At 43.7% G+C, this 25,667-nt stretch overlaps 9 non-coding genes and 3 pseudogenes across 9 annotated transcripts; all 12 read left to right on the plus strand.

Annotated features, from left to right (window-relative positions):
* Positions 1–2,625: 2,625 nt before the first annotated feature.
* LOC121006434 lies at positions 2,626–2,833 on the plus strand (annotated as a pseudogene).
* A 1,035-nt stretch (positions 2,834–3,868) lies between these two features.
* LOC121006427 lies at positions 3,869–4,059 on the plus strand. Its single transcript, XR_005780272.1, has one exon. It is a non-coding gene; the product is annotated as a U2 spliceosomal RNA (small nuclear RNA).
* Positions 4,060–5,093: 1,034 nt separating this feature from the next.
* LOC121006438 lies at positions 5,094–5,284 on the plus strand. The gene has a single exon (XR_005780277.1). It is a non-coding gene; the product is annotated as a U2 spliceosomal RNA (small nuclear RNA).
* Positions 5,285–6,318: 1,034 nt separating this feature from the next.
* On the plus strand, positions 6,319–6,509 carry LOC121006449. Its single transcript, XR_005780282.1, has one exon. It is a non-coding gene; the product is annotated as a U2 spliceosomal RNA (small nuclear RNA).
* A 1,038-nt stretch (positions 6,510–7,547) lies between these two features.
* LOC121006460 lies at positions 7,548–7,738 on the plus strand. Its single transcript, XR_005780288.1, has one exon. It is a non-coding gene; the product is annotated as a U2 spliceosomal RNA (small nuclear RNA).
* Positions 7,739–8,776: 1,038 nt separating this feature from the next.
* Positions 8,777–8,967, plus strand: LOC121006471. The gene has a single exon (XR_005780296.1). It is a non-coding gene; the product is annotated as a U2 spliceosomal RNA (small nuclear RNA).
* Positions 8,968–10,005: 1,038 nt separating this feature from the next.
* Positions 10,006–10,153, plus strand: LOC121006603 (annotated as a pseudogene).
* A 5,308-nt stretch (positions 10,154–15,461) lies between these two features.
* On the plus strand, positions 15,462–15,665 carry LOC121006429 (annotated as a pseudogene).
* A 1,039-nt stretch (positions 15,666–16,704) lies between these two features.
* On the plus strand, positions 16,705–16,895 carry LOC121006483. The gene has a single exon (XR_005780302.1). It is a non-coding gene; the product is annotated as a U2 spliceosomal RNA (small nuclear RNA).
* A 1,038-nt stretch (positions 16,896–17,933) lies between these two features.
* On the plus strand, positions 17,934–18,124 carry LOC121006494. Its single transcript, XR_005780311.1, has one exon. It is a non-coding gene; the product is annotated as a U2 spliceosomal RNA (small nuclear RNA).
* A 1,038-nt stretch (positions 18,125–19,162) lies between these two features.
* LOC121006505 lies at positions 19,163–19,353 on the plus strand. Its single transcript, XR_005780320.1, has one exon. It is a non-coding gene; the product is annotated as a U2 spliceosomal RNA (small nuclear RNA).
* A 1,039-nt stretch (positions 19,354–20,392) lies between these two features.
* Positions 20,393–20,583, plus strand: LOC121006516. Its single transcript, XR_005780324.1, has one exon. It is a non-coding gene; the product is annotated as a U2 spliceosomal RNA (small nuclear RNA).
* The last annotated feature ends 5,084 nt before the right edge of the window (positions 20,584–25,667 follow it).

Consider the following 25,667-nt stretch of genomic DNA (forward strand, 5'->3'; position numbering starts at 1 on the left):
TAGCTGGTGGGAAAAAATGAAGAAAAAAATAAAAAGTTTCTTCATAAATAAAAGTACCCAGAAAGCAAGAGAGAAGAAGGACTCCTTTAAAGATCTTAATACCCGTTTACAAACCTTGTATAAATTCAGAGACAATGGTATGGATGTGAAGAGTGATATAGAAAATCTTAGGAAAGAAATTACAAAATGTATAGAGCAAAAAGGGAAAGAATTAATTTTTAGATCCAGAGTGAGGCATATCGAAGAAAACGAAAAATGCTCTAGATACTTCTTTAAAAAAATTAATAACAAAAAAGAAGCTATTAATGAAATAGACGGAATTAAGGAAATACAAGGCATTTTACATAAAGTACATTGTTTTTATTCTGAACTTTTTAATGTAAAGTCTGTGGATCAGTCTATTTTACAGGACTCACTGAAGGAGATCACTGCGGTTTTAGATCCTGCCTCGCAACAGATTTTATCCCGAGGTTTAACGGAGCAGGAGGTTTTAGAGACAACAAAGAGTTTTAAGACGGGTAAGGTACCCGGCCCCGACGGTATATCCATAGAATTTTATGTCAAATTTTATGACCTTTTAAAAGACGATCTTTTTAGTCTTTTTAGTGAGGTTTTTTATTCAAAGGTTTTACCCAAGTCCTGGAGGAAGGGTGAGGTCTCCTTATTGTATAAGAAAGGTGATAAGGCAGATTTGAAGAATTGGAGACCAATAACCCTTCTTAACACAGACTATAAGATCATGGCAAAAATCTGCGCCAATAGGTTAAAAGGGGTAATTTCTAAAATTATTCATTTTAATCAAGTCTGTGGAATCCCAGGAAGAAGCATATGGGATAACCTGAACCTTATTAAAGATTGTATTGATGATACTAAGTCAAGAGAAGGTAAATTAGCCATTTTATCTATTGACTTCGAGAAGGCGTTTGACAGAGTATCTCATTTTTATCTTTTTAAGGTTTTAGAAAAAATGGGTATACCCGAGGGGTTTTTATTGTCTCTTAAAGCATTTTATAATAAATGCACAAGTAAAATTTTAATTAATGGTTTTAAGACACAGGAAGTAATTTTAGATTCCGGAGTGAAGCAGGGGTGTCCCTTGTCCCCACTGCTTTTTATTTGCGCATTAGAGCCTCTCTTATGTAAGCTGCGAACAGATAAAGCGATACGCGGAGTGCCCTTGCCCGGTGGAAGGGGACTAGAGGCCAAAGCGGTGGGGTACATGGACGATGTGGCGGTTTTATGCAGGGACGCCCTATCACTCCGGAAAGCCTTAGGGCATGTTCAGTTCTTTTGTAGTGCTTCTGGTTTTAAAGTGAACTTTAACAAGAGTAATATTTTAAATATTGGAAGTATGGTTTTACATGATATTAATATCCCTGTGTCTGATTTTATCACCATTTTAGGTGTCTCCTTCAGTGAGTCTAATAATGGTTTTTTTAGTTGGGGCATGGTGGAAAAGAAGGTAAATCAAAAAATAAATATGTGGAGTATGAGGAAACTCACAATGGAGGGGAAAATTTTAATTATTAAGATGATCATTCTTCCCCTTTTATTATACTTAAGTATGGTGTTTCCCCCTCCCATGAATGTATTGAAGAAAATTAATAAAAGCTGTTTTACCTTCTTCTGGAATTCAAAGATGGAGAAATTGAAAAGAGAAGACGTCATGAAAATCCAAGGAAAAGGCGGCAAAGATTTTCCAGATTTTAAGAGATTTTTATTGATAAAATTTTTTAGTTTCTGTTTTAACGCTCTTTTTAAAGAACACTATTGGTCTTATTATGTTCGTTTTAATACTGGTTTTTTTATGCGTAAGTTTAATTGGTTCAAAACTATTTTATCAGTTCCTTATGCTTTTAATTTGCCAGTAAGTTATAAGATTTTAGAAGAGATAGTGTCAACTTTTAATTTGAAGAAGAAAAATATAAATGAGCTTAAAAACAGTAAACAATTAATAAAAGAAATAAAAATGAAGGAGATAACTTGTGATATAAAGAATTTTAGAGAAGATAAATGCAAAAAAATCTGGAAAATTATTAACATCTCCTATCTTTTTAATTCCCAGAAAGACTTGGCGTGGAATTGTGTTCATCAGTGTCTTCCATGCCGGGCATTCCAATACCGAAGAGGCTATGTAAGGTCTGCCATCTGTCCGAGGAATAATTGTCAACAAGAAGAGACGGTTCAACATCTACTGTGGTCATGTCCGTTTGCCCAGGATTTCTGGAGAAGAGTGCTCCCACTTTTAAGGAAGATGGCAGGCCTGAGAGACTTCACCTACGATATGATCCTATACGGTCTTTTGGAATGCCCAACAGCCTGCCAAGAGGCTGTGGCATGGAAGACGATGAACTGCGCAAAGGAAGCCCTCTGGAAGGCTAGAAATATTTTAGTTTTTAAAAGAGAGGTTTTATCCGTCAACGATGTTCTGGGATTTTGTTTTAGTGAAATGTATATTTATCTTTTAATTGAGAAAAAAGTTAATACTGCGGTAGAGAATAAATGGTTTTTAAGTGAATGGAATTCTGTAATATAAGATAATTTTATTCATTTTTAATGCCATCCTTTGATTATGTATTTAATTATTTTCTTCTGTATTTATGTGATAATTGTTAAAATTTTGTAAATTCTTTTAATAAATATGGCGTCCCCGCGAGGGGATAGTCAACTTAAAAAAAAATCTGTTCTTATCAGTTTAATATCTGATACGTCCCCTATCTGGGGACCATATATTAAATGGATTTTTCGAACAGGGAGATGGAAAAAGAGCTTGCTCTGTCCACTCCACGCATTGACCTGGTATTGCAGTACCTCCAGGACCGGTGCACCCCTTCTAATCCAGTATGAAAAAACAGAATGAAATTGAAATGGATTGCAAGCATCATCCTTCCAGCCAAGCAAGTGGAAAGTTGTGTGTGTCGTGCCTCCTTCAGCTTCTCCTCTGTCTGCCCAGTCAGTGCAGTGTTGCTTTTTGCATATAATACCTGCATCTAGTCTGTCAATCTCCTAATTGCATCAGCTGTCGGTTGTTTCCAGCACCAAGCAACCCATTCAGCCCCAGTGTCGTCACACACACCCTGGATCCAATTAAGACTGATGATTGGTTAATTGGCTTATCACCTGAATGAATTGTTTGGACCTCCCCTCCTCCACGTTTGATTTGGGCCTGTTGTGCACACCTCGGAGGGTTGCTGAGTCGTCTCTGGCAGGCAATTGACCCTTTTTTGTATCAAGTTGGCTGGATGTAACCATTTAGCTTTTGCAGTGCTTCAATAAATGAGTAAAGTTTGCCTGTGTCTCCCTCTTGTGGATCTTTTGAACTGGATTACTTAGTGGCTAAAAAGTAGCCCAGCACTTCCTATGCAGCTGGACCTACCTTGTCTGTTCAATGGACGGAACACTGCGCGTGTCACAAGAGCCTTGTCAGGTCAAGAGGTCAAAGAGGTCAAGTAAGGTCAGCTATTGGATGACATCACAAGGGCCCTGATGGAACACTCAACAATGGTGCCGTGACATCACAATCAACAATGGTTATCCTTTTTTTTTTTTTTTTTTTTTTTTTTCCTTTCACTCACTACTATTCCTATCATGCTTTCTGCTTGGCGTGCTTTGGCACCGCACCAGGAATTTCGTGCGAAGAAAAGGCGTGTCCAAAAGTCGCGTGTGGGCGGAGCTATGCAGATAGCAAACACGAAAAGAAGCATGCTGGTGTGACTTCTGTGCGTAGGACGCGCGTGAACGTTTTCCCCGGTTTGTGAGAGAAAGAAGCCTCCCGGACTGTGTATTGGGCTGGGGACAGTAGTCTATTGCCTTCATTAGTGCTCTGCATTGGGGACCATCGGCCTGTACTGCGAACCCTTTTCAGGTTATCGCTTCTCGGCCTTTTGGCTAAGATCAAGTGTAGTATCTGTTCTTATCAGTTTAATATCTGATACGTCCCCTATCTGGGGACCATATATTAAATGGATTTTTCGAACAGGGAGATGGAAAAAGAGCTTGCTCTGTCCACTCCACGCATTGACCTGGTATTGCAGTACCTCCAGGACCGGTGCACCCCTTCTAATCCAGTATGAAAAAACAGAATGAAATTGAAATGGATTGCAAGCATCATCCTTCCAGCCAAGCAAGTGGAAAGTTGTGTGTGTCGTGCCTCCTTCAGCTTCTCCTCTGTCTGCCCAGTCAGTGCAGTGTTGCTTTTTGCATATAATACCTGCATCTAGTCTGTCAATCTCCTAATTGCATCAGCTGTCGGTTGTTTCCAGCACCAAGCAACCCATTCAGCCCCAGTGTCGTCACACACACCCTGGATCCAATTAAGACTGATGATTGGTTAATTGGCTTATCACCTGAATGAATTGTTTGGACCTCCCCTCCTCCACGTTTGATTTGGGCCTGTTGTGCACACCTCGGAGGGTTGCTGAGTCGTCTCTGGCAGGCAATTGACCCTTTTTTGTATCAAGTTGGCTGGATGTAACCATTTAGCTTTTGCAGTGCTTCAATAAATGAGTAAAGTTTGCCTGTGTCTCCCTCTTGTGGATCTTTTGAACTGGATTACTTAGTGGCTAAAAAGTAGCCCAGCACTTCCTATGCAGCTGGACCTACCTTGTCTGTTCAATGGACGGAACACTGCGCGTGTCACAAGAGCCTTGTCAGGTCAAGAGGTCAAAGAGGTCAAGTAAGGTCAGCTATTGGATGACATCACAAGGGCCCTGATGGAACACTCAACAATGGTGCCGTGACATCACAATCAACAATGGTTATCCTTTTTTTTTTTTTTTTTTTTTTTTTCCTTTCACTCACTACTATTCCTATCATGCTTTCTGCTTGGCGTGCTTTGGCACCGCACCAGGAATTTCGTGCGAAGAAAAGGCGTGTCCAAAAGTCGCGTGTGGGCGGAGCTATGCAGATAGCAAACACGAAAAGAAGCATGCTGGTGTGACTTCTGTGCGTAGGACGCGCGTGAACGTTTTCCCCGGTTTGTGAGAGAAAGAAGCCTCCCGGACTGTGTATTGGGCTGGGGACAGTAGTCTATTGCCTTCATTAGTGCTCTGCATTGGGGACCATCGGCCTGTACTGCGAACCCTTTTCAGGTTATCGCTTCTCGGCCTTTTGGCTAAGATCAAGTGTAGTATCTGTTCTTATCAGTTTAATATCTGATACGTCCCCTATCTGGGGACCATATATTAAATGGATTTTTCGAACAGGGAGATGGAAAAAGAGCTTGCTCTGTCCACTCCACGCATTGACCTGGTATTGCAGTACCTCCAGGACCGGTGCACCCCTTCTAATCCAGTATGAAAAAACAGAATGAAATTGAAATGGATTGCAAGCATCATCCTTCCAGCCAAGCAAGTGGAAAGTTGTGTGTGTCGTGCCTCCTTCAGCTTCTCCTCTGTCTGCCCAGTCAGTGCAGTGTTGCTTTTTGCATATAATACCTGCATCTAGTCTGTCAATCTCCTAATTGCATCAGCTGTCGGTTGTTTCCAGCACCAAGCAACCCATTCAGCCCCAGTGTCGTCACACACACCCTGGATCCAATTAAGACTGATGATTGGTTAATTGGCTTATCACCTGAATGAATTGTTTGGACCTCCCCTCCTCCACGTTTGATTTGGGCCTGTTGTGCACACCTCGGAGGGTTGCTGAGTCGTCTCTGGCAGGCAATTGACCCTTTTTTGTATCAAGTTGGCTGGATGTAACCATTTAGCTTTTGCAGTGCTTCAATAAATGAGTAAAGTTTGCCTGTGTCTCCCTCTTGTGGATCTTTTGAACTGGATTACTTAGTGGCTAAAAAGTAGCCCAGCACTTCCTATGCAGCTGGACCTACCTTGTCTGTTCAATGGACGGAACACTGCGCGTGTCACAAGAGCCTTGTCAGGTCAAGAGGTCAAAGAGGTCAAGTAAGGTCAGCTATTGGATGACATCACAAGGGCCCTGATGGAACACTCAACAATGGTGCCGTGACATCACAATCAACAATGGTTATCCTTTTTTTTTTTTTTTTTTTTTTTTTCCTTTCACTCACTACTATTCCTATCATGCTTTCTGCTTGGCGTGCTTTGGCACCGCACCAGGAATTTCGTGCGAAGAAAAGGCGTGTCCAAAAGTCGCGTGTGGGCGGAGCTATGCAGATAGCAAACACGAAAAGAAGCATGCTGGTGTGACTTCTGTGCGTAGGACGCGCGTGAACGTTTTCCCCGGTTTGTGAGAGAAAGAAGCCTCCCGGACTGTGTATTGGGCTGGGGACAGTAGTCTATTGCCTTCATTAGTGCTCTGCATTGGGGACCATCGGCCTGTACTGCGAACCCTTTTCAGGTTATCGCTTCTCGGCCTTTTGGCTAAGATCAAGTGTAGTATCTGTTCTTATCAGTTTAATATCTGATACGTCCCCTATCTGGGGACCATATATTAAATGGATTTTTCGAACAGGGAGATGGAAAAAGAGCTTGCTCTGTCCACTCCACGCATTGACCTGGTATTGCAGTACCTCCAGGACCGGTGCACCCCTTCTAATCCAGTATGAAAAAACAGAATGAAATTGAAATGGATTGCAAGCATCATCCTTCCAGCCAAGCAAGTGGAAAGTTGTGTGTGTCGTGCCTCCTTCAGCTTCTCCTCTGTCTGCCCAGTCAGTGCAGTGTTGCTTTTTGCATATAATACCTGCATCTAGTCTGTCAATCTCCTAATTGCATCAGCTGTCGGTTGTTTCCAGCACCAAGCAACCCATTCAGCCCCAGTGTCGTCACACACACCCTGGATCCAATTAAGACTGATGATTGGTTAATTGGCTTATCACCTGAATGAATTGTTTGGACCTCCCCTCCTCCACGTTTGATTTGGGCCTGTTGTGCACACCTCGGAGGGTTGCTGAGTCGTCTCTGGCAGGCAATTGACCCTTTTTTGTATCAAGTTGGCTGGATGTAACCATTTAGCTTTTGCAGTGCTTCAATAAATGAGTAAAGTTTGCCTGTGTCTCCCTCTTGTGGATCTTTTGAACTGGATTACTTAGTGGCTAAAAAGTAGCCCAGCACTTCCTATGCAGCTGGACCTACCTTGTCTGTTCAATGGACGGAACACTGCGCGTGTCACAAGAGCCTTGTCAGGTCAAGAGGTCAAAGAGGTCAAGTAAGGTCAGCTATTGGATGACATCACAAGGGCCCTGATGGAACACTCAACAATGGTGCCGTGACATCACAATCAACAATGGTTATCCTTTTTTTTTTTTTTTTTTTTTTTTTTTTTCCTTTCACTCACTACTATTCCTATCATGCTTTCTGCTTGGCGTGCTTTGGCACCGCACCAGGAATTTCGTGCGAAGAAAAGGCGTGTCCAAAAGTCGCGTGTGGGCGGAGCTATGCAGATAGCAAACACGAAAAGAAGCATGCTGGTGTGACTTCTGTGCGTAGGACGCGCGTGAACGTTTTCCCCGGTTTGTGAGAGAAAGAAGCCTCCCGGACTGTGTATTGGGCTGGGGACAGTAGTCTATTGCCTTCATTAGTGCTCTGCATTGGGGACCATCGGCCTGTACTGCGAACCCTTTTCAGGTTATCGCTTCTCGGCCTTTTGGCTAAGATCAAGTGTAGTATCTGTTCTTATCAGTTTAATATCTGATACGTCCCCTATCTGGGGACCATATATTAAATGGATTTTTCGAACAGGGAGATGGAAAAAGAGCTTGCTCTGTCCACTCCACGCATTGACCTGGTATTGCAGTACCTCCAGGACCGGTGCACCCCTTCTAATCCAGTATGAAAAAACAGAATGAAATTGAAATGGATTGCAAGCATCATCCTTCCAGCCAAGCAAGTGGAAAGTTGTGTGTGTCGTGCCTCCTTCAGCTTCTCCTCTGTCTGCCCAGTCAGTGCAGTGTTGCTTTTTGCATATAATACCTGCATCTAGTCTGTCAATCTCCTAATTGCATCAGCTGTCGGTTGTTTCCAGCACCAAGCAACCCATTCAGCCCCAGTGTCGTCACACACACCCTGGATCCAATTAAGACTGATGATTGGTTAATTGGCTTATCACCTGAATGAATTGTTTGGACCTCCCCTCCTCCACGTTTGATTTGGGCCTGTTGTGCACACCTCGGAGGGTTGCTGAGTCGTCTCTGGCAGGCAATTGACCCTTTTTTGTATCAAGTTGGCTGGATGTAACCATTTAGCTTTTGCAGTGCTTCAATAAATGAGTAAAGTTTGCCTGTGTCTCCCTCTTGTGGATCTTTTGAACTGGATTACTTAGTGGCTAAAAAGTAGCCCAGCACTTCCTATGCAGCTGGACCTACCTTGTCTGTTCAATGGACGGAACACTGCGCGTGTCACAAGAGCCTTGTCAGGTCAAGAGGTCAAAGAGGTCAAGTAAGGTCAGCTATTGGATGACATCACAAGGGCCCTGATGGAACACTCAACAATGGTGCCGTGACATCACAATCAACAATGGTTATCCTTTTTTTTTTTTTTTTTTTTTTTTTTTTTCCTTTCACTCACTACTATTCCTATCATGCTTTCTGCTTGGCGTGCTTTGGCACCGCACCAGGAATTTCGTGCGAAGAAAAGGCGTGTCCAAAAGTCGCGTGTGGGCGGAGCTATGCAGATAGCAAACACGAAAAGAAGCATGCTGGTGTGACTTCTGTGCGTAGGACGCGCGTGAACGTTTTCCCCGGTTTGTGAGAGAAAGAAGCCTCCCGGACTGTGTATTGGGCTGGGGACAGTAGTCTATTGCCTTCATTAGTGCTCTGCATTGGGGACCATCGGCCTGTACTGCGAACCCTTTTCAGGTTATCGCTTCTCGGCCTTTTGGCTAAGATCAAGTGTAGTATCTGTTCTTATCAGTTTAATATCTGATACGTCCCCTATCTGGGGACCATATATTAAATGGATTTTTCGAACAGGGAGATGGAAAAAGAGCTTGCTCTGTCCACTCCACGCATTGACCTGGTATTGCAGTACCTCCAGGACCGGTGCACCCCTTCTAATCCAGTATGAAAAAACAGAATGAAATTGAAATGGATTGCAAGCATCATCCTTCCAGCCAAGCAAGTGGAAAGTTGTGTGTGTCGTGCCTCCTTCAGCTTCTCCTCTGTCTGCCCAGTCAGTGCAGTGTTGCTTTTTGCATATAATACCTGCATCTAGTCTGTCAATCTCCTAATTGCATCAGCTGTCGGTTGTTTCCAGCACCAAGCAACCCATTCAGCCCCAGTGTCGTCACACACACCCTGGATCCAATTAAGACTGATGATTGGTTAATTGGCTTATCACCTGAATGAATTGTTTGGACCTCCCCTCCTCCACGTTTGATTTGGGCCTGTTGTGCACACCTCGGAGGGTTGCTGAGTCGTCTCTGGCAGGCAATTGACCCTTTTTTGTATCAAGTTGGCTGGATGTAACCATTTAGCTTTTGCAGTGCTTCAATAAATGAGTAAAGTTTGCCTGTGTCTCCCTCTTGTGGATCTTTTGAACTGGATTACTTAGTGGCTAAAAAGTAGCCCAGCACTTCCTATGCAGCTGGACCTACCTTGTCTGTTCAATGGACGGAACACTGCGCGTGTCACAAGAGCCTTGTCAGGTCAAGAGGTCAAAGAGGTCAAGTAAGGTCAGCTATTGGATGACATCACAAGGGCCCTGATGGAACACTCAACAATGGTGCCGTGACATCACAATCAACAATGGTTATCCTTTTTTTTTTTTTTTTTTTTTTTTTTTTTCCTTTCACTCACTACTATTCCTATCATGCTTTCTGCTTGGCGTGCTTTGGCACCGCACCAGGAATTTCGTGCGAAGAAAAGGCGTGTCCAAAAGTCGCGTGTGGGCGGAGCTATGCAGATAGCAAACACGAAAAGAAGCATGCTGGTGTGACTTCTGTGCGTAGGACGCGCGTGAACGTTTTCCCCGGTTTGTGAGAGAAAGAAGCCTCCCGGACTGTGTATTGGGCTGGGGACAGTAGTCTATTGCCTTCATTAGTGCTCTGCATTGGGGACCATCGGCCTGTACTGCGAACCCTTTTCAGGTTATCGCTTCTCGGCCTTTTGGCTAAGATCAAGTGTAGTATCTTCGGTGCTGCACTTGTTTCTGCGTCGGAAGGTAGGACCCGGGTACCCTCTCTCTCGGCCTGGGGGGATCGTTCAGGTTTATAGCCTGGACTTCACCCCCCTGCTGCTATTGGGAGAGAGGCTTAGTCCCGGGGACGTCGAGTTGCGATCCCCCGAACCTCTGTGAGTCCCAGGACTCGCAGGGGAGCATTTTTCATTTTGTCCTTAGAGACAAGCGCCTGGTAACATCTATGGCAGACGACCCGGGAGGAGGAGGTGACGAGGTCGATGGAGGAGGAGGAGTCGGAGGAGTCGGAGGAGTTGGAGGAGTCAGAGGAGTCGGAGGAACCGGAGGAGCCGGAGGAATCGATAACGAAGGATTCACTACCGTGGGAAAGAAAAAGAATGGCGGAGCTTCACGGAAAAATTCAAAGGATGACGGAAGGAAGGAGGAAACCAAGAAAGATGGATCCCGAGGCGGAACAGAAAAATTGAAGGAAAATATACCAAGAAAAGAAGAAGATGACGAGCACCAGATCCCGGATTACGCTAAAATCAAAGATACCGTCCGTTTATACGTCACTGAGGGTAAAAAAGACAAATATAATTTGCTTTATTTGGTAGAGAAAGTCCTGTATGGCGTGTTTGGCGTACAGAGGCAAGAGATCTTGGCCATACAGGACTACCCGAAGAGGCGTGTCTACGATGTGACTTTTACCCAAAACGGTATTTTTAAAAGTTTTTTAGCGAAGGTTCCACAATGCATAAATGATGAGAGAATACGAGGTCTTAAAATTTATGAGCATGAAATCGACGAAACTTTTACTGTTGTTATAAAAATGTATTCGCCATTCGCTAACCTTAATGTTATTACTGCATTTTTATCTCAATATTTTAAGAAAATCGTTTCAGTCACGAAAATTTTAAACACCGCCGGGATCTGGACGTCAAAGTGGCTTTTTAAAGTTATTGGTAACCGTGATCCCAATCATCCAGGAGGTCTCATCTTACCCCCAGCACGTTTTAAACTGGGGGACATGGTAGGTGACATGTTTTTTTCCAATATGCCACCTTACTGCAGGCTTTGTAAGAAGTATGGGCATTATAATAATGACTGTATGAGTACATGCAAGAACTGCGGCAGCACTGAGCATGACACCCGAGAGTGCGCAGCGGGCAAAAGATGTTATGCATGTACTCGTACAGGTCACCTCTCACGAGATTGCCCTTTTAGAAAATCCGAGGCACAGCCAGGGCAGCAGAAGCAGCCAGAGAGGCAGGCGGAACCTGGGAAACAAGAGCAAACCAAACCACAGCCCCAAGGAGAGGAGCAGGAGCGCATGGATACCACGAGCGGACCCCCCCAGCCTGGGGAGCCGAAGGAAAAGCGAAACAAGAGAAAGTCCAGTGATCAGCGGACGAGTAAGCCCCCTCCAGAGATGGAGACTGGGGGTGGATCGAATGATGCTGATCCGCCTGGCCCGCACTCGGTCCCTGGGCACACTCCAGAAGATCCGGGTGGAGCCGCGGCGTCCAAAAAGAGGAGGGACCTAACACCGGTGGCGGGAAGCCAAGGGGGGATGCCATCTGGGGGACCAGTGGCGGATCCCGGAGGCAGCCAACCAGGTCCTTCCTCTCACCCGAGTGGTGACACTGAGGGTACGGTCACTACGGTGCCGGAAACCGTCCTCAGTGGGCCCTCTGCCCCGGAACGGGAGAGGGTTGGCGCTGCGGCTCTGAGACCTGAAGCCATATATAGTAGCCCGGCGTGGCAGATGTCGATGGAGTGTATGCTGATGGGAGCGGGGGGTCTGCTGAGCGATGGTAGCTCCTCTCCTGCAGTATCCGAGCGTTCAATAACATCTGGGGCGCTTGGTGGCGAAGAAAGCGGCGGAGAACTCTCTGAGCTTGCTGATGCTGTCTGAACTGTGCCAAGGTAAGACAACAAACTCCCTTTTTAATCTTTTATTATGGCTATTTTAAAAGGCATTTCCCTGAACACCAGAAGCGTGCATTCTAGAATAAGACGAATTGCACTTTTTAACTATCTGTCTATTTTATCAGCTTCGGTGTTTTTTTTACAGGAGTGCTGCATCCCCCACAGTCAGAATTATAGGAAATATAAAAATGACTGGAGACTCGGACCTTCCGTTTGGTCCGGGTCAAACAAGAACAAGTCGGGGGGTGTAGCTATTTTATTTAAGGGAAATGTCTTAATAGATCATATTAACGAGATTTTACCAGGGAGGATTTTATTGGTCAAAGCTTTTATTGATGGTTTTAGATGGCAGTTTTTAAATTTTTATGGTTTTACTGAAAAAAAAGAGAGAGCAGAAATGCTTGAAATTTTACCTCTTTTTATTAATGATTCAGAGCCTTTGATTTTAGCAGGAGATTTTAATTGCATTTTAAGGGGTGAACGCCGGTTCTCCAACGCAGTGAGCAGGAACTATGACAGATCCTCCTCTCTGCTCAAAAACATTGTCATAGATTTCAAGCTCACTGACGTTTTTAAAAAGTGTAACAGCCATTTATCTGAAGAGGCCGGCGTTACCTGGGGCAACGCTACCTGTAAGTCCCGAATCGATTTTATTTTCTGCTCTAATCAAGTACTGCCTTTTAATTGCAAGCTTTTAACCAATATTTTTTCAGATCATAAATTGTTGTCTTTTAAGGTGCAGTTGGGTGGCAATCACCAAAAGAAAAAAACATGGAAACTGAATGTCTCCCTTTTAAAAGACCCCAAAATTTTATCTGATTTTATTGTGTTTTACAAGTACTGCAGGCGGGTAAGGAACCCCAGAAGACCTATTACAGAATGGTGGGAAAGTATGAAGAAGAAGATCAAGACCTTTTTTATTAATAGGGGGAAACTCAAGGCCCAAGAAAAAAAGAAATTTTATGACGATCTAAATACCCGCCTGCAGACACAGTACAAGCTCCGCGATCTGGGCATGGATGTTAAAAAAGAAATTCTTGATATTAAAAAAGAGATTTCACAGTGCCTGGAGCAGAAAAGTAAAGAAATAATGTTTCGCTCTAAAATCCAACATCTTGAGGAGAACGAAACCTGCTCCAGGTACTTTTTTAAAAAAATACAAGAAAAACGTGCCCAGATTGAGGAGCTTGGGGGGGTAAGAAATATAAATGGTATTCTCAAAAAAGTCCATGAATTTTACTCTGAATTATTTAACGAGAAAAAAGTTGATAAACATTTTATGAAGGACTCGCTGAAGGGGATTGAAAATGTTTTAGATGCTGACTCTCAAAGATTTTTATTGCAGGAAATCACCGAGCAAGAGGTTTTAGAGACGGTCAAGAGTTTTAAGAAGGACAAGGTGCCCGGCCCCGATGGTATACCCATTGAGTTTTATATTACCTTTTATGGCATTTTAAAAGAAGATTTATTTTCTCTTTTAAAAGATGTTTTTAGGTCTAAGGCCCTCCCGGGATCCTGGAAAAAAGGTGAGGTCTCCCTTTTATACAAAAAAGGCGACAAGACAGACATAAAAAATTGGAGACCGATCACATTGCTTTGCTGTGACTACAAAATCATGGCAAAGCTATGTGCAAATAGATTAAAGAAAGTCATCCACAAAATAATACACCAAAACCAGGTCTGCGGGGTGCCCGGGAGGAGCATCTGGGACAATATTAACCTTTTAAAAGATGTGATTGATTTTACGAATGAAAGAAACGGGAAAGTTGCCATTTTATCTTTAGATTTTGAAAAGGCTTTCGACCGTGTGTCGTATTTTTACCTTTTTAAAGTTTTAAAGAAAATGGGTATACCAGAGGGGTTTGTATTATCTTTGAGAGCGTTTTATAACCAATGCACTAGCAAGATTTTAGTCAATGGTTTTAAGACTCAGGATGTTGTTTTAAAATCTGGTGTGAAACAGGGGTGTCCCTTGTCCCCACTACTTTTTATTTGCGCCTTGGAGCCTCTTTTAACCATAATAAGGAAGGATAAACAGATACGCGGAGTCCCCCTGCCAGGCGGAGGGGGACTAGAGGCTAAAGTAGTGGGGTACATGGATGATGTCGCTATAATTTGTAGGGACACCCCTGCAATTCAAAAAGCAACTAAACAAGTCGAGTATTTCTGTTCCGCCTCCGGTTTTAAAATAAATTTTAACAAAAGTAGTATTTTAAATGTCGGAGAGATGGTTTTAAGTGATATCAACATTCCTGAGTCTGAATCTATTAAGATTTTAGGTGTCACCTTCAGCGAGTCCAATGATGGCCTCAGGAATTGGGACACGGTTACAGAGAAAATCAATAAGAAATTATGCATGTGGAACCTAAGGAAGCTAACGATGGAGGGAAAGGTTTTAATTATCAAAATGATAGTTTTACCGATTTTATTATATCTCAGCATGGTGTTCCCTCCATCGGACCGTATTTTTAAAAAAATTAACAAGGCCTGTTTTAATTTCTTCTGGGGTTCCAGGATGGACAAGCTGCGGCGAGATACGGTAATGCTTCCTAAAAATAAAGGTGGAAAAGATTTTACAGATATTAAAACGTTTCTTTTAATTAAGTATTTTAGTTACTGTTTTAACGCTCTTTTTAAGGATAATTATTGGTCGTTTTTTATTCGTTATAGCACTGGGTATTTTATGAGGAAGTTTGGGTGGTTTAAAGTGATTTTAAATTCTCCCTACTCTTTTAATTTACCCGCCTCTTATAGGATTTTAGAGAAAATAACGAATAATTTTAATCTTGGCCAAAAGAGTGTGGAGTTTTTAAAAAACAGTAAAATGATTTTAAAGGATATTAATGATAATAAACTGATGGCCCCTATTAAAAATTTTAACGAAGAAAAATGTAAACAGACCTGGAAAAATATTAATGAAAATTATCTTTTTAACGCACAGAAGGACCTGGCCTGGAGCTGCGTACATGAGTGTCTTCCATGCCGGGCATTCCAGCACCGAAGAGGATTGTCAAGCACCGCAGAGTGTCCAAGGGGAGCATGCAGAGAGGAGGAGGACATTTTCCACGTGATGTGGTATTGTTATTTCGCGCGAAAAATATGGATAAAAATGTTCCCCTTGATGAAGAAGATTACTGGACTAAAAGCTTTATCCATGGACGGTGTTTTTTACGGGTGTCTGGAGTGCCCTTCAAGAATCAAAAGGACTATGGCATGGAAGATCACGAATTGCGTCAAAGTAGCTCTATGGTCGGCCCGGAACATTTTAGTTTTTAAAAATGATGTGATTACTGAAGAAAATGTTTTAAAGATGATTTTAGATGGAATGTATAGCTATTATTTAATTGATAAAAAAAGAATGCCTTTTATGTGCCACAAGTGGTTTTTAAGAGAGTGGGCCTCAGTTATATGATTTTATAAAACCTGTAAATTTCATGTCGCCTGTAAAAACGGTTTTATGATTTCTTATGTTAATGTAATTTTGTTATAATTTTAATAAACGATTTTTACCCCTTGGGGTAAATATCAACTTAAAAAAAAAAAAAAAAATCTGTTCTTATCAGTTTAATATCTGATACGTCCCCTATCTGGGGACCATATATTAAATGGATTTTTCGAACAGGGAGATGGAAAAAGAGCTTGCTCTGTCCACTCCACGCATTGACCTGGTATTGCAGTACCTCCAGGACCGGTGCACCCCTTCTAATCCAGTATGAAAAAACAGAATGAAATTGAAATGGATTGCAAGCATCATCCTTCCAGCCAAGCAAGTGGAAAGTTGTGTGTGTCGTGCCTCCTTCAGCTTCTCCTCTGTCTGCCCAGTCAGTGCAGTGTTGCTTTTTGCATATAATACCTGCATCTAGTCTGTCAATCTCCTAATTGCATCAGCTGTCGGTTGTTTCCAGCACCAAGCAACCCATTCAGCCCCAGTGTCGTCACACACACCCTGGATCCAATTAAGACTGATGATTGGTTAATTGGCTTATCACCTGAATGAATTGTTTGGACCTCCCCTCCTCCACGTTTGATTTGGGCCTGTTGTGCACACCTCGGAGGGTTGCTGAGTCGTCTCTGGCAGGCAATTGACCCTTTTTTGTATCAAGTTGGCTGGATGTAACCATTTAGCTTTTGCAGTGCTTCAATAAATGAGTAAAGTTTGCCTGTGTCTCCCTCTTGTGGATCTTTTGAACTGGATTACTTAGTGGCTAAAAAGTAGCCCAGCACTTCCTATGCAGCTGGACCTACCTTGTCTGTTCAATGGACGGAACACTGCGCGTGTCACAAGAGCCTTGTCAGGTCAAGAGGTCAAAGAGGTCAAGTAAGGTCAGCTATTGGATGACATCACAAGGGCCCTGATGGAACACTCAACAATGGTGCCGTGACATCACAATCAACAATGGTTATCCTTTTTTTTTTTTTTTTTTTTTTTTTTTTTTCCTTTCACTCACTACTATTCCTATCATGCTTTCTGCTTGGCGTGCTTTGGCACCGCACCAGGAATTTCGTGCGAAGAAAAGGCGTGTCCAAAAGTCGCGTGTGGGCGGAGCTATGCAGATAGCAAACACGAAAAGAAGCATGCTGGTGTGACTTCTGTGCGTAGGACGCGCGTGAACGTTTTCCCCGGTTTGTGAGAGAAAGAAGCCTCCCGGACTGTGTATTGGGCTGGGGACAGTAGTCTATTGCCTTCATTAGTGCTCTGCATTGGGGACCATCGGCCTGTACTGCGAACCCTTTTCAGGTTATCGCTTCTCGGCCTTTTGGCTAAGATCAAGTGTAGTATCTGTTCTTATCAGTTTAATATCTGATACGTCCCCTATCTGGGGACCATATATTAAATGGATTTTTCGAACAGGGAGATGGAAAAAGAGCTTGCTCTGTCCACTCCACGCATTGACCTGGTATTGCAGTACCTCCAGGACCGGTGCACCCCTTCTAATCCAGTATGAAAAAACAGAATGAAATTGAAATGGATTGCAAGCATCATCCTTCCAGCCAAGCAAGTGGAAAGTTGTGTGTGTCGTGCCTCCTTCAGCTTCTCCTCTGTCTGCCCAGTCAGTGCAGTGTTGCTTTTTGCATATAATACCTGCATCTAGTCTGTCAATCTCCTAATTGCATCAGCTGTCGGTTGTTTCCAGCACCAAGCAACCCATTCAGCCCCAGTGTCGTCACACACACCCTGGATCCAATTAAGACTGATGATTGGTTAATTGGCTTATCACCTGAATGAATTGTTTGGACCTCCCCTCCTCCACGTTTGATTTGGGCCTGTTGTGCACACCTCGGAGGGTTGCTGAGTCGTCTCTGGCAGGCAATTGACCCTTTTTTGTATCAAGTTGGCTGGATGTAACCATTTAGCTTTTGCAGTGCTTCAATAAATGAGTAAAGTTTGCCTGTGTCTCCCTCTTGTGGATCTTTTGAACTGGATTACTTAGTGGCTAAAAAGTAGCCCAGCACTTCCTATGCAGCTGGACCTACCTTGTCTGTTCAATGGACGGAACACTGCGCGTGTCACAAGAGCCTTGTCAGGTCAAGAGGTCAAAGAGGTCAAGTAAGGTCAGCTATTGGATGACATCACAAGGGCCCTGATGGAACACTCAACAATGGTGCCGTGACATCACAATCAACAATGGTTATCCTTTTTTTTTTTTTTTTTTTTTTTTTTTTTCCTTTCACTCACTACTATTCCTATCATGCTTTCTGCTTGGCGTGCTTTGGCACCGCACCAGGAATTTCGTGCGAAGAAAAGGCGTGTCCAAAAGTCGCGTGTGGGCGGAGCTATGCAGATAGCAAACACGAAAAGAAGCATGCTGGTGTGACTTCTGTGCGTAGGACGCGCGTGAACGTTTTCCCCGGTTTGTGAGAGAAAGAAGCCTCCCGGACTGTGTATTGGGCTGGGGACAGTAGTCTATTGCCTTCATTAGTGCTCTGCATTGGGGACCATCGGCCTGTACTGCGAACCCTTTTCAGGTTATCGCTTCTCGGCCTTTTGGCTAAGATCAAGTGTAGTATCTGTTCTTATCAGTTTAATATCTGATACGTCCCCTATCTGGGGACCATATATTAAATGGATTTTTCGAACAGGGAGATGGAAAAAGAGCTTGCTCTGTCCACTCCACGCATTGACCTGGTATTGCAGTACCTCCAGGACCGGTGCACCCCTTCTAATCCAGTATGAAAAAACAGAATGAAATTGAAATGGATTGCAAGCATCATCCTTCCAGCCAAGCAAGTGGAAAGTTGTGTGTGTCGTGCCTCCTTCAGCTTCTCCTCTGTCTGCCCAGTCAGTGCAGTGTTGCTTTTTGCATATAATACCTGCATCTAGTCTGTCAATCTCCTAATTGCATCAGCTGTCGGTTGTTTCCAGCACCAAGCAACCCATTCAGCCCCAGTGTCGTCACACACACCCTGGATCCAATTAAGACTGATGATTGGTTAATTGGCTTATCACCTGAATGAATTGTTTGGACCTCCCCTCCTCCACGTTTGATTTGGGCCTGTTGTGCACACCTCGGAGGGTTGCTGAGTCGTCTCTGGCAGGCAATTGACCCTTTTTTGTATCAAGTTGGCTGGATGTAACCATTTAGCTTTTGCAGTGCTTCAATAAATGAGTAAAGTTTGCCTGTGTCTCCCTCTTGTGGATCTTTTGAACTGGATTACTTAGTGGCTAAAAAGTAGCCCAGCACTTCCTATGCAGCTGGACCTACCTTGTCTGTTCAATGGACGGAACACTGCGCGTGTCACAAGAGCCTTGTCAGGTCAAGAGGTCAAAGAGGTCAAGTAAGGTCAGCTATTGGATGACATCACAAGGGCCCTGATGGAACACTCAACAATGGTGCCGTGACATCACAATCAACAATGGTTATCCTTTTTTTTTTTTTTTTTTTTTTTTTTTTTCCTTTCACTCACTACTATTCCTATCATGCTTTCTGCTTGGCGTGCTTTGGCACCGCACCAGGAATTTCGTGCGAAGAAAAGGCGTGTCCAAAAGTCGCGTGTGGGCGGAGCTATGCAGATAGCAAACACGAAAAGAAGCATGCTGGTGTGACTTCTGTGCGTAGGACGCGCGTGAACGTTTTCCCCGGTTTGTGAGAGAAAGAAGCCTCCCGGACTGTGTATTGGGCTGGGGACAGTAGTCTATTGCCTTCATTAGTGCTCTGCATTGGGGACCATCGGCCTGTACTGCGAACCCTTTTCAGGTTATCGCTTCTCGGCCTTTTGGCTAAGATCAAGTGTAGTATCTGTTCTTATCAGTTTAATATCTGATACGTCCCCTATCTGGGGACCATATATTAAATGGATTTTTCGAACAGGGAGATGGAAAAAGAGCTTGCTCTGTCCACTCCACGCATTGACCTGGTATTGCAGTACCTCCAGGACCGGTGCACCCCTTCTAATCCAGTATGAAAAAACAGAATGAAATTGAAATGGATTGCAAGCATCATCCTTCCAGCCAAGCAAGTGGAAAGTTGTGTGTGTCGTGCCTCCTTCAGCTTCTCCTCTGTCTGCCCAGTCAGTGCAGTGTTGCTTTTTGCATATAATACCTGCATCTAGTCTGTCAATCTCCTAATTGCATCAGCTGTCGGTTGTTTCCAGCACCAAGCAACCCATTCAGCCCCAGTGTCGTCACACACACCCTGGATCCAATTAAGACTGATGATTGGTTAATTGGCTTATCACCTGAATGAATTGTTTGGACCTCCCCTCCTCCACGTTTGATTTGGGCCTGTTGTGCACACCTCGGAGGGTTGCTGAGTCGTCTCTGGCAGGCAATTGACCCTTTTTTGTATCAAGTTGGCTGGATGTAACCATTTAGCTTTTGCAGTGCTTCAATAAATGAGTAAAGTTTGCCTGTGTCTCCCTCTTGTGGATCTTTTGAACTGGATTACTTAGTGGCTAAAAAGTAGCCCAGCACTTCCTATGCAGCTGGACCTACCTTGTCTGTTCAATGGACGGAACACTGCGCGTGTCACAAGAGCCTTGTCAGGTCAAGAGGTCAAAGAGGTCAAGTAAGGTCAGCTATTGGATGACATCACAAGGGCCCTGATGGAACACTCAACAATGGTGCCGTGACATCACAATCAACAATGGTTATCCTTTTTTTTTTTTTTTTTTTTTTTTTTTTTTCCTTTCACTCACTACTATTCCTATCATGCTTTCTGCTTGGCGTGCTTTGGCACCGCACCAGGAATTTCGTGCGAAGAAAAGGCGTGTCCAAAAGTCGCGTGTGGGCGGAGCTATGCAGATAGCAAACACGAAAAGAAGCATGCTGGTGTGACTTCTGTGCGTAGGACGCGCGTGAACGTTTTCCCCGGTTTGTGAGAGAAAGAAGCCTCCCGGACTGTGTATTGGGCTGGGGACAGTAGTCTATTGCCTTCATTAGTGCTCTGCATTGGGGACCATCGGCCTGTACTGCGAACCCTTTTCAGGTTATCGCTTCTCGGCCTTTTGGCTAAGATCAAGTGTAGTATCTGTTCTTATCAGTTTAATATCTGATACGTCCCCTATCTGGGGACCATATATTAAATGGATTTTTCGAACAGGGAGATGGAAAAAGAGCTTGCTCTGTCCACTCCACGCATTGACCTGGTATTGCAGTACCTCCAGGACCGGTGCACCCCTTCTAATCCAGTATGAAAAAACAGAATGAAATTGAAATGGATTGCAAGCATCATCCTTCCAGCCAAGCAAGTGGAAAGTTGTGTGTGTCGTGCCTCCTTCAGCTTCTCCTCTGTCTGCCCAGTCAGTGCAGTGTTGCTTTTTGCATATAATACCTGCATCTAGTCTGTCAATCTCCTAATTGCATCAGCTGTCGGTTGTTTCCAGCACCAAGCAACCCATTCAGCCCCAGTGTCGTCACACACACCCTGGATCCAATTAAGACTGATGATTGGTTAATTGGCTTATCACCTGAATGAATTGTTTGGACCTCCCCTCCTCCACGTTTGATTTGGGCCTGTTGTGCACACCTCGGAGGGTTGCTGAGTCGTCTCTGGCAGGCAATTGACCCTTTTTTGTATCAAGTTGGCTGGATGTAACCATTTAGCTTTTGCAGTGCTTCAATAAATGAGTAAAGTTTGCCTGTGTCTCCCTCTTGTGGATCTTTTGAACTGGATTACTTAGTGGCTAAAAAGTAGCCCAGCACTTCCTATGCAGCTGGACCTACCTTGTCTGTTCAATGGACGGAACACTGCGCGTGTCACAAGAGCCTTGTCAGGTCAAGAGGTCAAAGAGGTCAAGTAAGGTCAGCTATTGGATGACATCACAAGGGCCCTGATGGAACACTCAACAATGGTGCCGTGACATCACAATCAACAATGGTTATCCTTTTTTTTTTTTTTTTTTTTTTTTTTTTTCCTTTCACTCACTACTATTCCTATCATGCTTTCTGCTTGGCGTGCTTTGGCACCGCACCAGGAATTTCGTGCGAAGAAAAGGCGTGTCCAAAAGTCGCGTGTGGGCGGAGCTATGCAGATAGCAAACACGAAAAGAAGCATGCTGGTGTGACTTCTGTGCGTAGGACGCGCGTGAACGTTTTCCCCGGTTTGTGAGAGAAAGAAGCCTCCCGGACTGTGTATTGGGCTGGGGACAGTAGTCTATTGCCTTCATTAGTGCTCTGCATTGGGGACCATCGGCCTGTACTGCGAACCCTTTTCAGGTTATCGCTTCTCGGCCTTTGGCTAAGATCAAGTGTATGTGTTTCTAATTCTGCACTTGGTCTTAGCTGAGGGTATTCGGGTACTCCTCCCCTCGGCCTTGTGGGATCGCCCGGGTTTATAGCCCGGGCTTCACCCACCTGCTGCTATTGGGGGGAGGACTTAGTCCCAGGGTAACGAGTTGCGATCCCCCGGCCTTCTGGTAGTTTTATACTTACCAGGAGGTGCAGCCTCGGTACGACGTTGCGACCATGGATGGCGATCCCGGCTCCGTGCCGGAATACGCCAGACTGAAAAACTCAGTGAGGATTTTCCTCACTGGAGGCGTCCTTATGGACAAAAAGTCGGAATCGTTGCGATATGTTGTGGATACGGTGTTGGGAGATCTCTTGCATGTCCGGAGGAATGAGATTCTCGCCATACAAGATTACCCCAAGCGAGCCATTTATGATGTTACTCTGGCGGGAGACGGCATTTTCCGTGATGCTTTAAAACAAGCTGAGAAAATAAAGGATGATCCCAGGCTTGGGCGTACCCGTATCATTGAGCACGCTTTCGACGAGAAAAAGCTCGTGGTGATTAAGATGTATTCCCCTTATGTGGACCAGAAAGAACTGGAGAAGTTTTTATCCTTGTATTTTAAGGAGGTCCAATTTATGGGGAAGGTTATGAACGAGTGTGGAATATGGACATCCAAATGGAAATTTTTAGTGACTTTTATTAAAGATGCCGCCTTTTCCTCTGGAATTAAATTACCACCTGCCCGTTTTAAACTAGGTCAAATTAATGGCGACCTCTTCTTTACGGGAATGCCTAATTTCTGCAAATTCTGTGGGGTATACGGACATACAAATGAGAATTGTGATGCCCAGTGTAGGAATTGTGGGAGCACTCAACATAGTAACAAGGAATGTCCCAATGCAAAAAAATGTACATTTTGTCAACGCACTGGGCATCTATACAGATTTTGTCCCCACAGAAAGGATGAGCGACCCAAGACGCCCCCACAGGAGTCAGCTGACCAGACCCGCCCTCAAGGAGAGGAACAGGCAATGGAAGCAGAGGTAAGGCAGGAGCCCGAGGCCCCTGATGCAAGTGATGCGGGGGCCAAGGCGGATGATATGGAGCAGGATTGCTCGGGTGATCCCACAGATGCGAAGGAGAGGCGGAATGCCAAGCGCAAAGCGGAGATAGTGGCAAGGCTCAAAAAGTCTGGAACTCCCCAAAAGAGCGGTCGTTCAGGGGAGTCCAGACAAACTCCGCAATCTGGGTCCCCTAAGCCTGATGACGATCCGGAAGAAGGTGTGTGGGAGATCCAAGGGAAAAAGAGGCGGGGAAAAAAAGGGCGCTCTCCGGATAGGGAGAAGGAGGAGCCGATGGAAACGTCCGGCCATCAAGATCAGGCGGACGTGGCTCCTCCGGCTGCCCCCCCCCCCGCCGGATAAGGTGGTTGGGGAGGCGAGTGCCTCCCTGGAGGCGTCCGATTCCCTGCCTTGTGCGCAGCATTCCCCTGAGAGGCCTGGGACCTCCCAGAGCCTGGGGGGAGCAACGGATCCAGTCGGAGACCCACCTGACGCAAACGATGAGGATCTAAATGGTCAAGGTATGGGGACCCAGGTGAAGCTATCAGAGGCTGGCTTGCCTGATTACCCGAGCATGACTGCAGGCTCCTGCCTGAGTGATGGAAGTTCCTCTCCGGAAGGTTCCCTTATAACGATTGGGTCAGAAGAGGGCGGGAATGGAAGTGTAAATGAGTTTTCTGGGCATGCTGACTCTTCCTAATGAATATCATGGATGCCGAAATAAAGGGAGTTTCCCTCAATGTGAGGGGCGTCAAGTCTAAACATAGACGGGTTGCTCTTTTTAATTTTTTAACCACAATGACAGCATCCGTGTTTTTCTTGCAGGAATGTGGCATTCCCCATACAAGCTCATACAAAAGCTATAAAGAAGATTGGCAACACGGACCATCCATCTGGTCTGGATCCAATGAGTCCAGATCAGGTGGGGTCGCCATACTTTTTAAAGGGAACGTTTTAATTGATGATTTTAATGAAATTTTACCAGGTAGGATTTTATTGGTCAAAGCTTTTATCAATGGTATTAAATGGCAGTTTTTAAATTTTTATGGTTCTCCTGATAAGAACGAAAGAGCTGACATGCTAGAAATTTTATCTGTTTTTATCAATACCTCTGAACCATGTGTTGTTGCAGGAGATTTTAATTGTATTATGAAGGGGGAACGTCGGCAAACTTCATCTACCAGCAGGAATTATGATAAAACCTCTGGGATGTTGAAGAATCTGGTTGATGATTTTAAACTCCTTGACGTCTATAAAGAATGCAATAAAGATGCCCCAGAGGTTGCCGGCGTTACCTGGAGTAATGTCAACTGCAGTTCTAGAATAGATTTTATTTTTTGTAATGATCAGCTACTGCCTTTTAAATGCGAGCTTTTAACCAATGTTTTTTCCGACCACAAAATCTTATTATTTATTATTAAACATAATTTTAATAAGGTTCCTGGTAAAAAATCATGGAAATTGAACGTTTCTCTTTTAGACGATCCACAGACTATTATTGATTTTAAAAGTTTTTATACAAGATGTAAACGGGTAAGGAGTCCAAATATCTCTATTAGTAGCTGGTGGGAAAAAATGAAGAAAAAAATAAAAAGTTTCTTCATAAATAAAAGTACCCAGAAAGCAAGAGAGAAGAAGGACTCCTTTAAAGATCTTAATACCCGTTTACAAACCTTGTATAAATTCAGAGACAATGGTATGGATGTGAAGAGTGATATAGAAAATCTTAGGAAAGAAATTACAAAATGTATAGAGCAAAAAGGGAAAGAATTAATTTTTAGATCCAGAGTGAGGCATATCGAAGAAAACGAAAAATGCTCTAGATACTTCTTTAAAAAAATTAATAACAAAAAAGAAGCTATTAATGAAATAGACGGAATTAAGGAAATACAAGGCATTTTACATAAAGTACATTGTTTTTATTCTGAACTTTTTAATGTAAAGTCTGTGGATCAGTCTATTTTACAGGACTCACTGAAGGAGATCACTGCGGTTTTAGATCCTGCCTCGCAACAGATTTTATCCCGAGGTTTAACGGAGCAGGAGGTTTTAGAGACAACAAAGAGTTTTAAGACGGGTAAGGTACCCGGCCCCGACGGTATACCCATAGAATTTTATGTCAAATTTTATGACCTTTTAAAAGACGATCTTTTTAGTCTTTTTAGTGAGGTTTTTTATTCAAAGGTTTTACCCAAGTCCTGGAGGAAGGGTGAGGTCTCCTTATTGTATAAGAAAGGTGATAAGGCAGATTTGAAGAATTGGAGACCAATAACCCTTCTTAACACAGACTATAAGATCATGGCAAAAATCTGCGCCAATAGGTTAAAAGGGGTAATTTCTAAAATTATTCATTTTAATCAAGTCTGTGGAATCCCAGGAAGAAGCATATGGGATAACCTGAACCTTATTAAAGATTGTATTGATGATACTAAGTCAAGAGAAGGTAAATTAGCCATTTTATCTATTGACTTCGAGAAGGCGTTTGACAGAGTATCTCATTTTTATCTTTTTAAGGTTTTAGAAAAAATGGGTATACCCGAGGGGTTTTTATTGTCTCTTAAAGCATTTTATAATAAATGCACAAGTAAAATTTTAATTAATGGTTTTAAGACACAGGAAGTAATTTTAGATTCCGGAGTGAAGCAGGGGTGTCCCTTGTCCCCACTGCTTTTTATTTGCGCATTAGAGCCTCTCTTATGTAAGCTGCGAACAGATAAAGCGATACGCGGAGTGCCCTTGCCCGGTGGAAGGGGACTAGAGGCCAAAGCGGTGGGGTATATGGACGATGTGGCGGTTTTATGCAGGGACGCCCTATCACTCCGGAAAGCCTTAGGGCATGTTCAGTTCTTTTGTAGTGCTTCTGGTTTTAAAGTGAACTTTAACAAGAGTAATATTTTAAATATTGGAAGTATGGTTTTACATGATATTAATATCCCTGTGTCTGATTTTATCACCATTTTAGGTGTCTC

This window comes from Bufo bufo, chromosome 6 (genome assembly GCF_905171765.1).
Source record: "Bufo bufo chromosome 6, aBufBuf1.1, whole genome shotgun sequence".
NCBI lineage: Eukaryota > Metazoa > Chordata > Amphibia > Anura > Bufonidae > Bufo > Bufo bufo.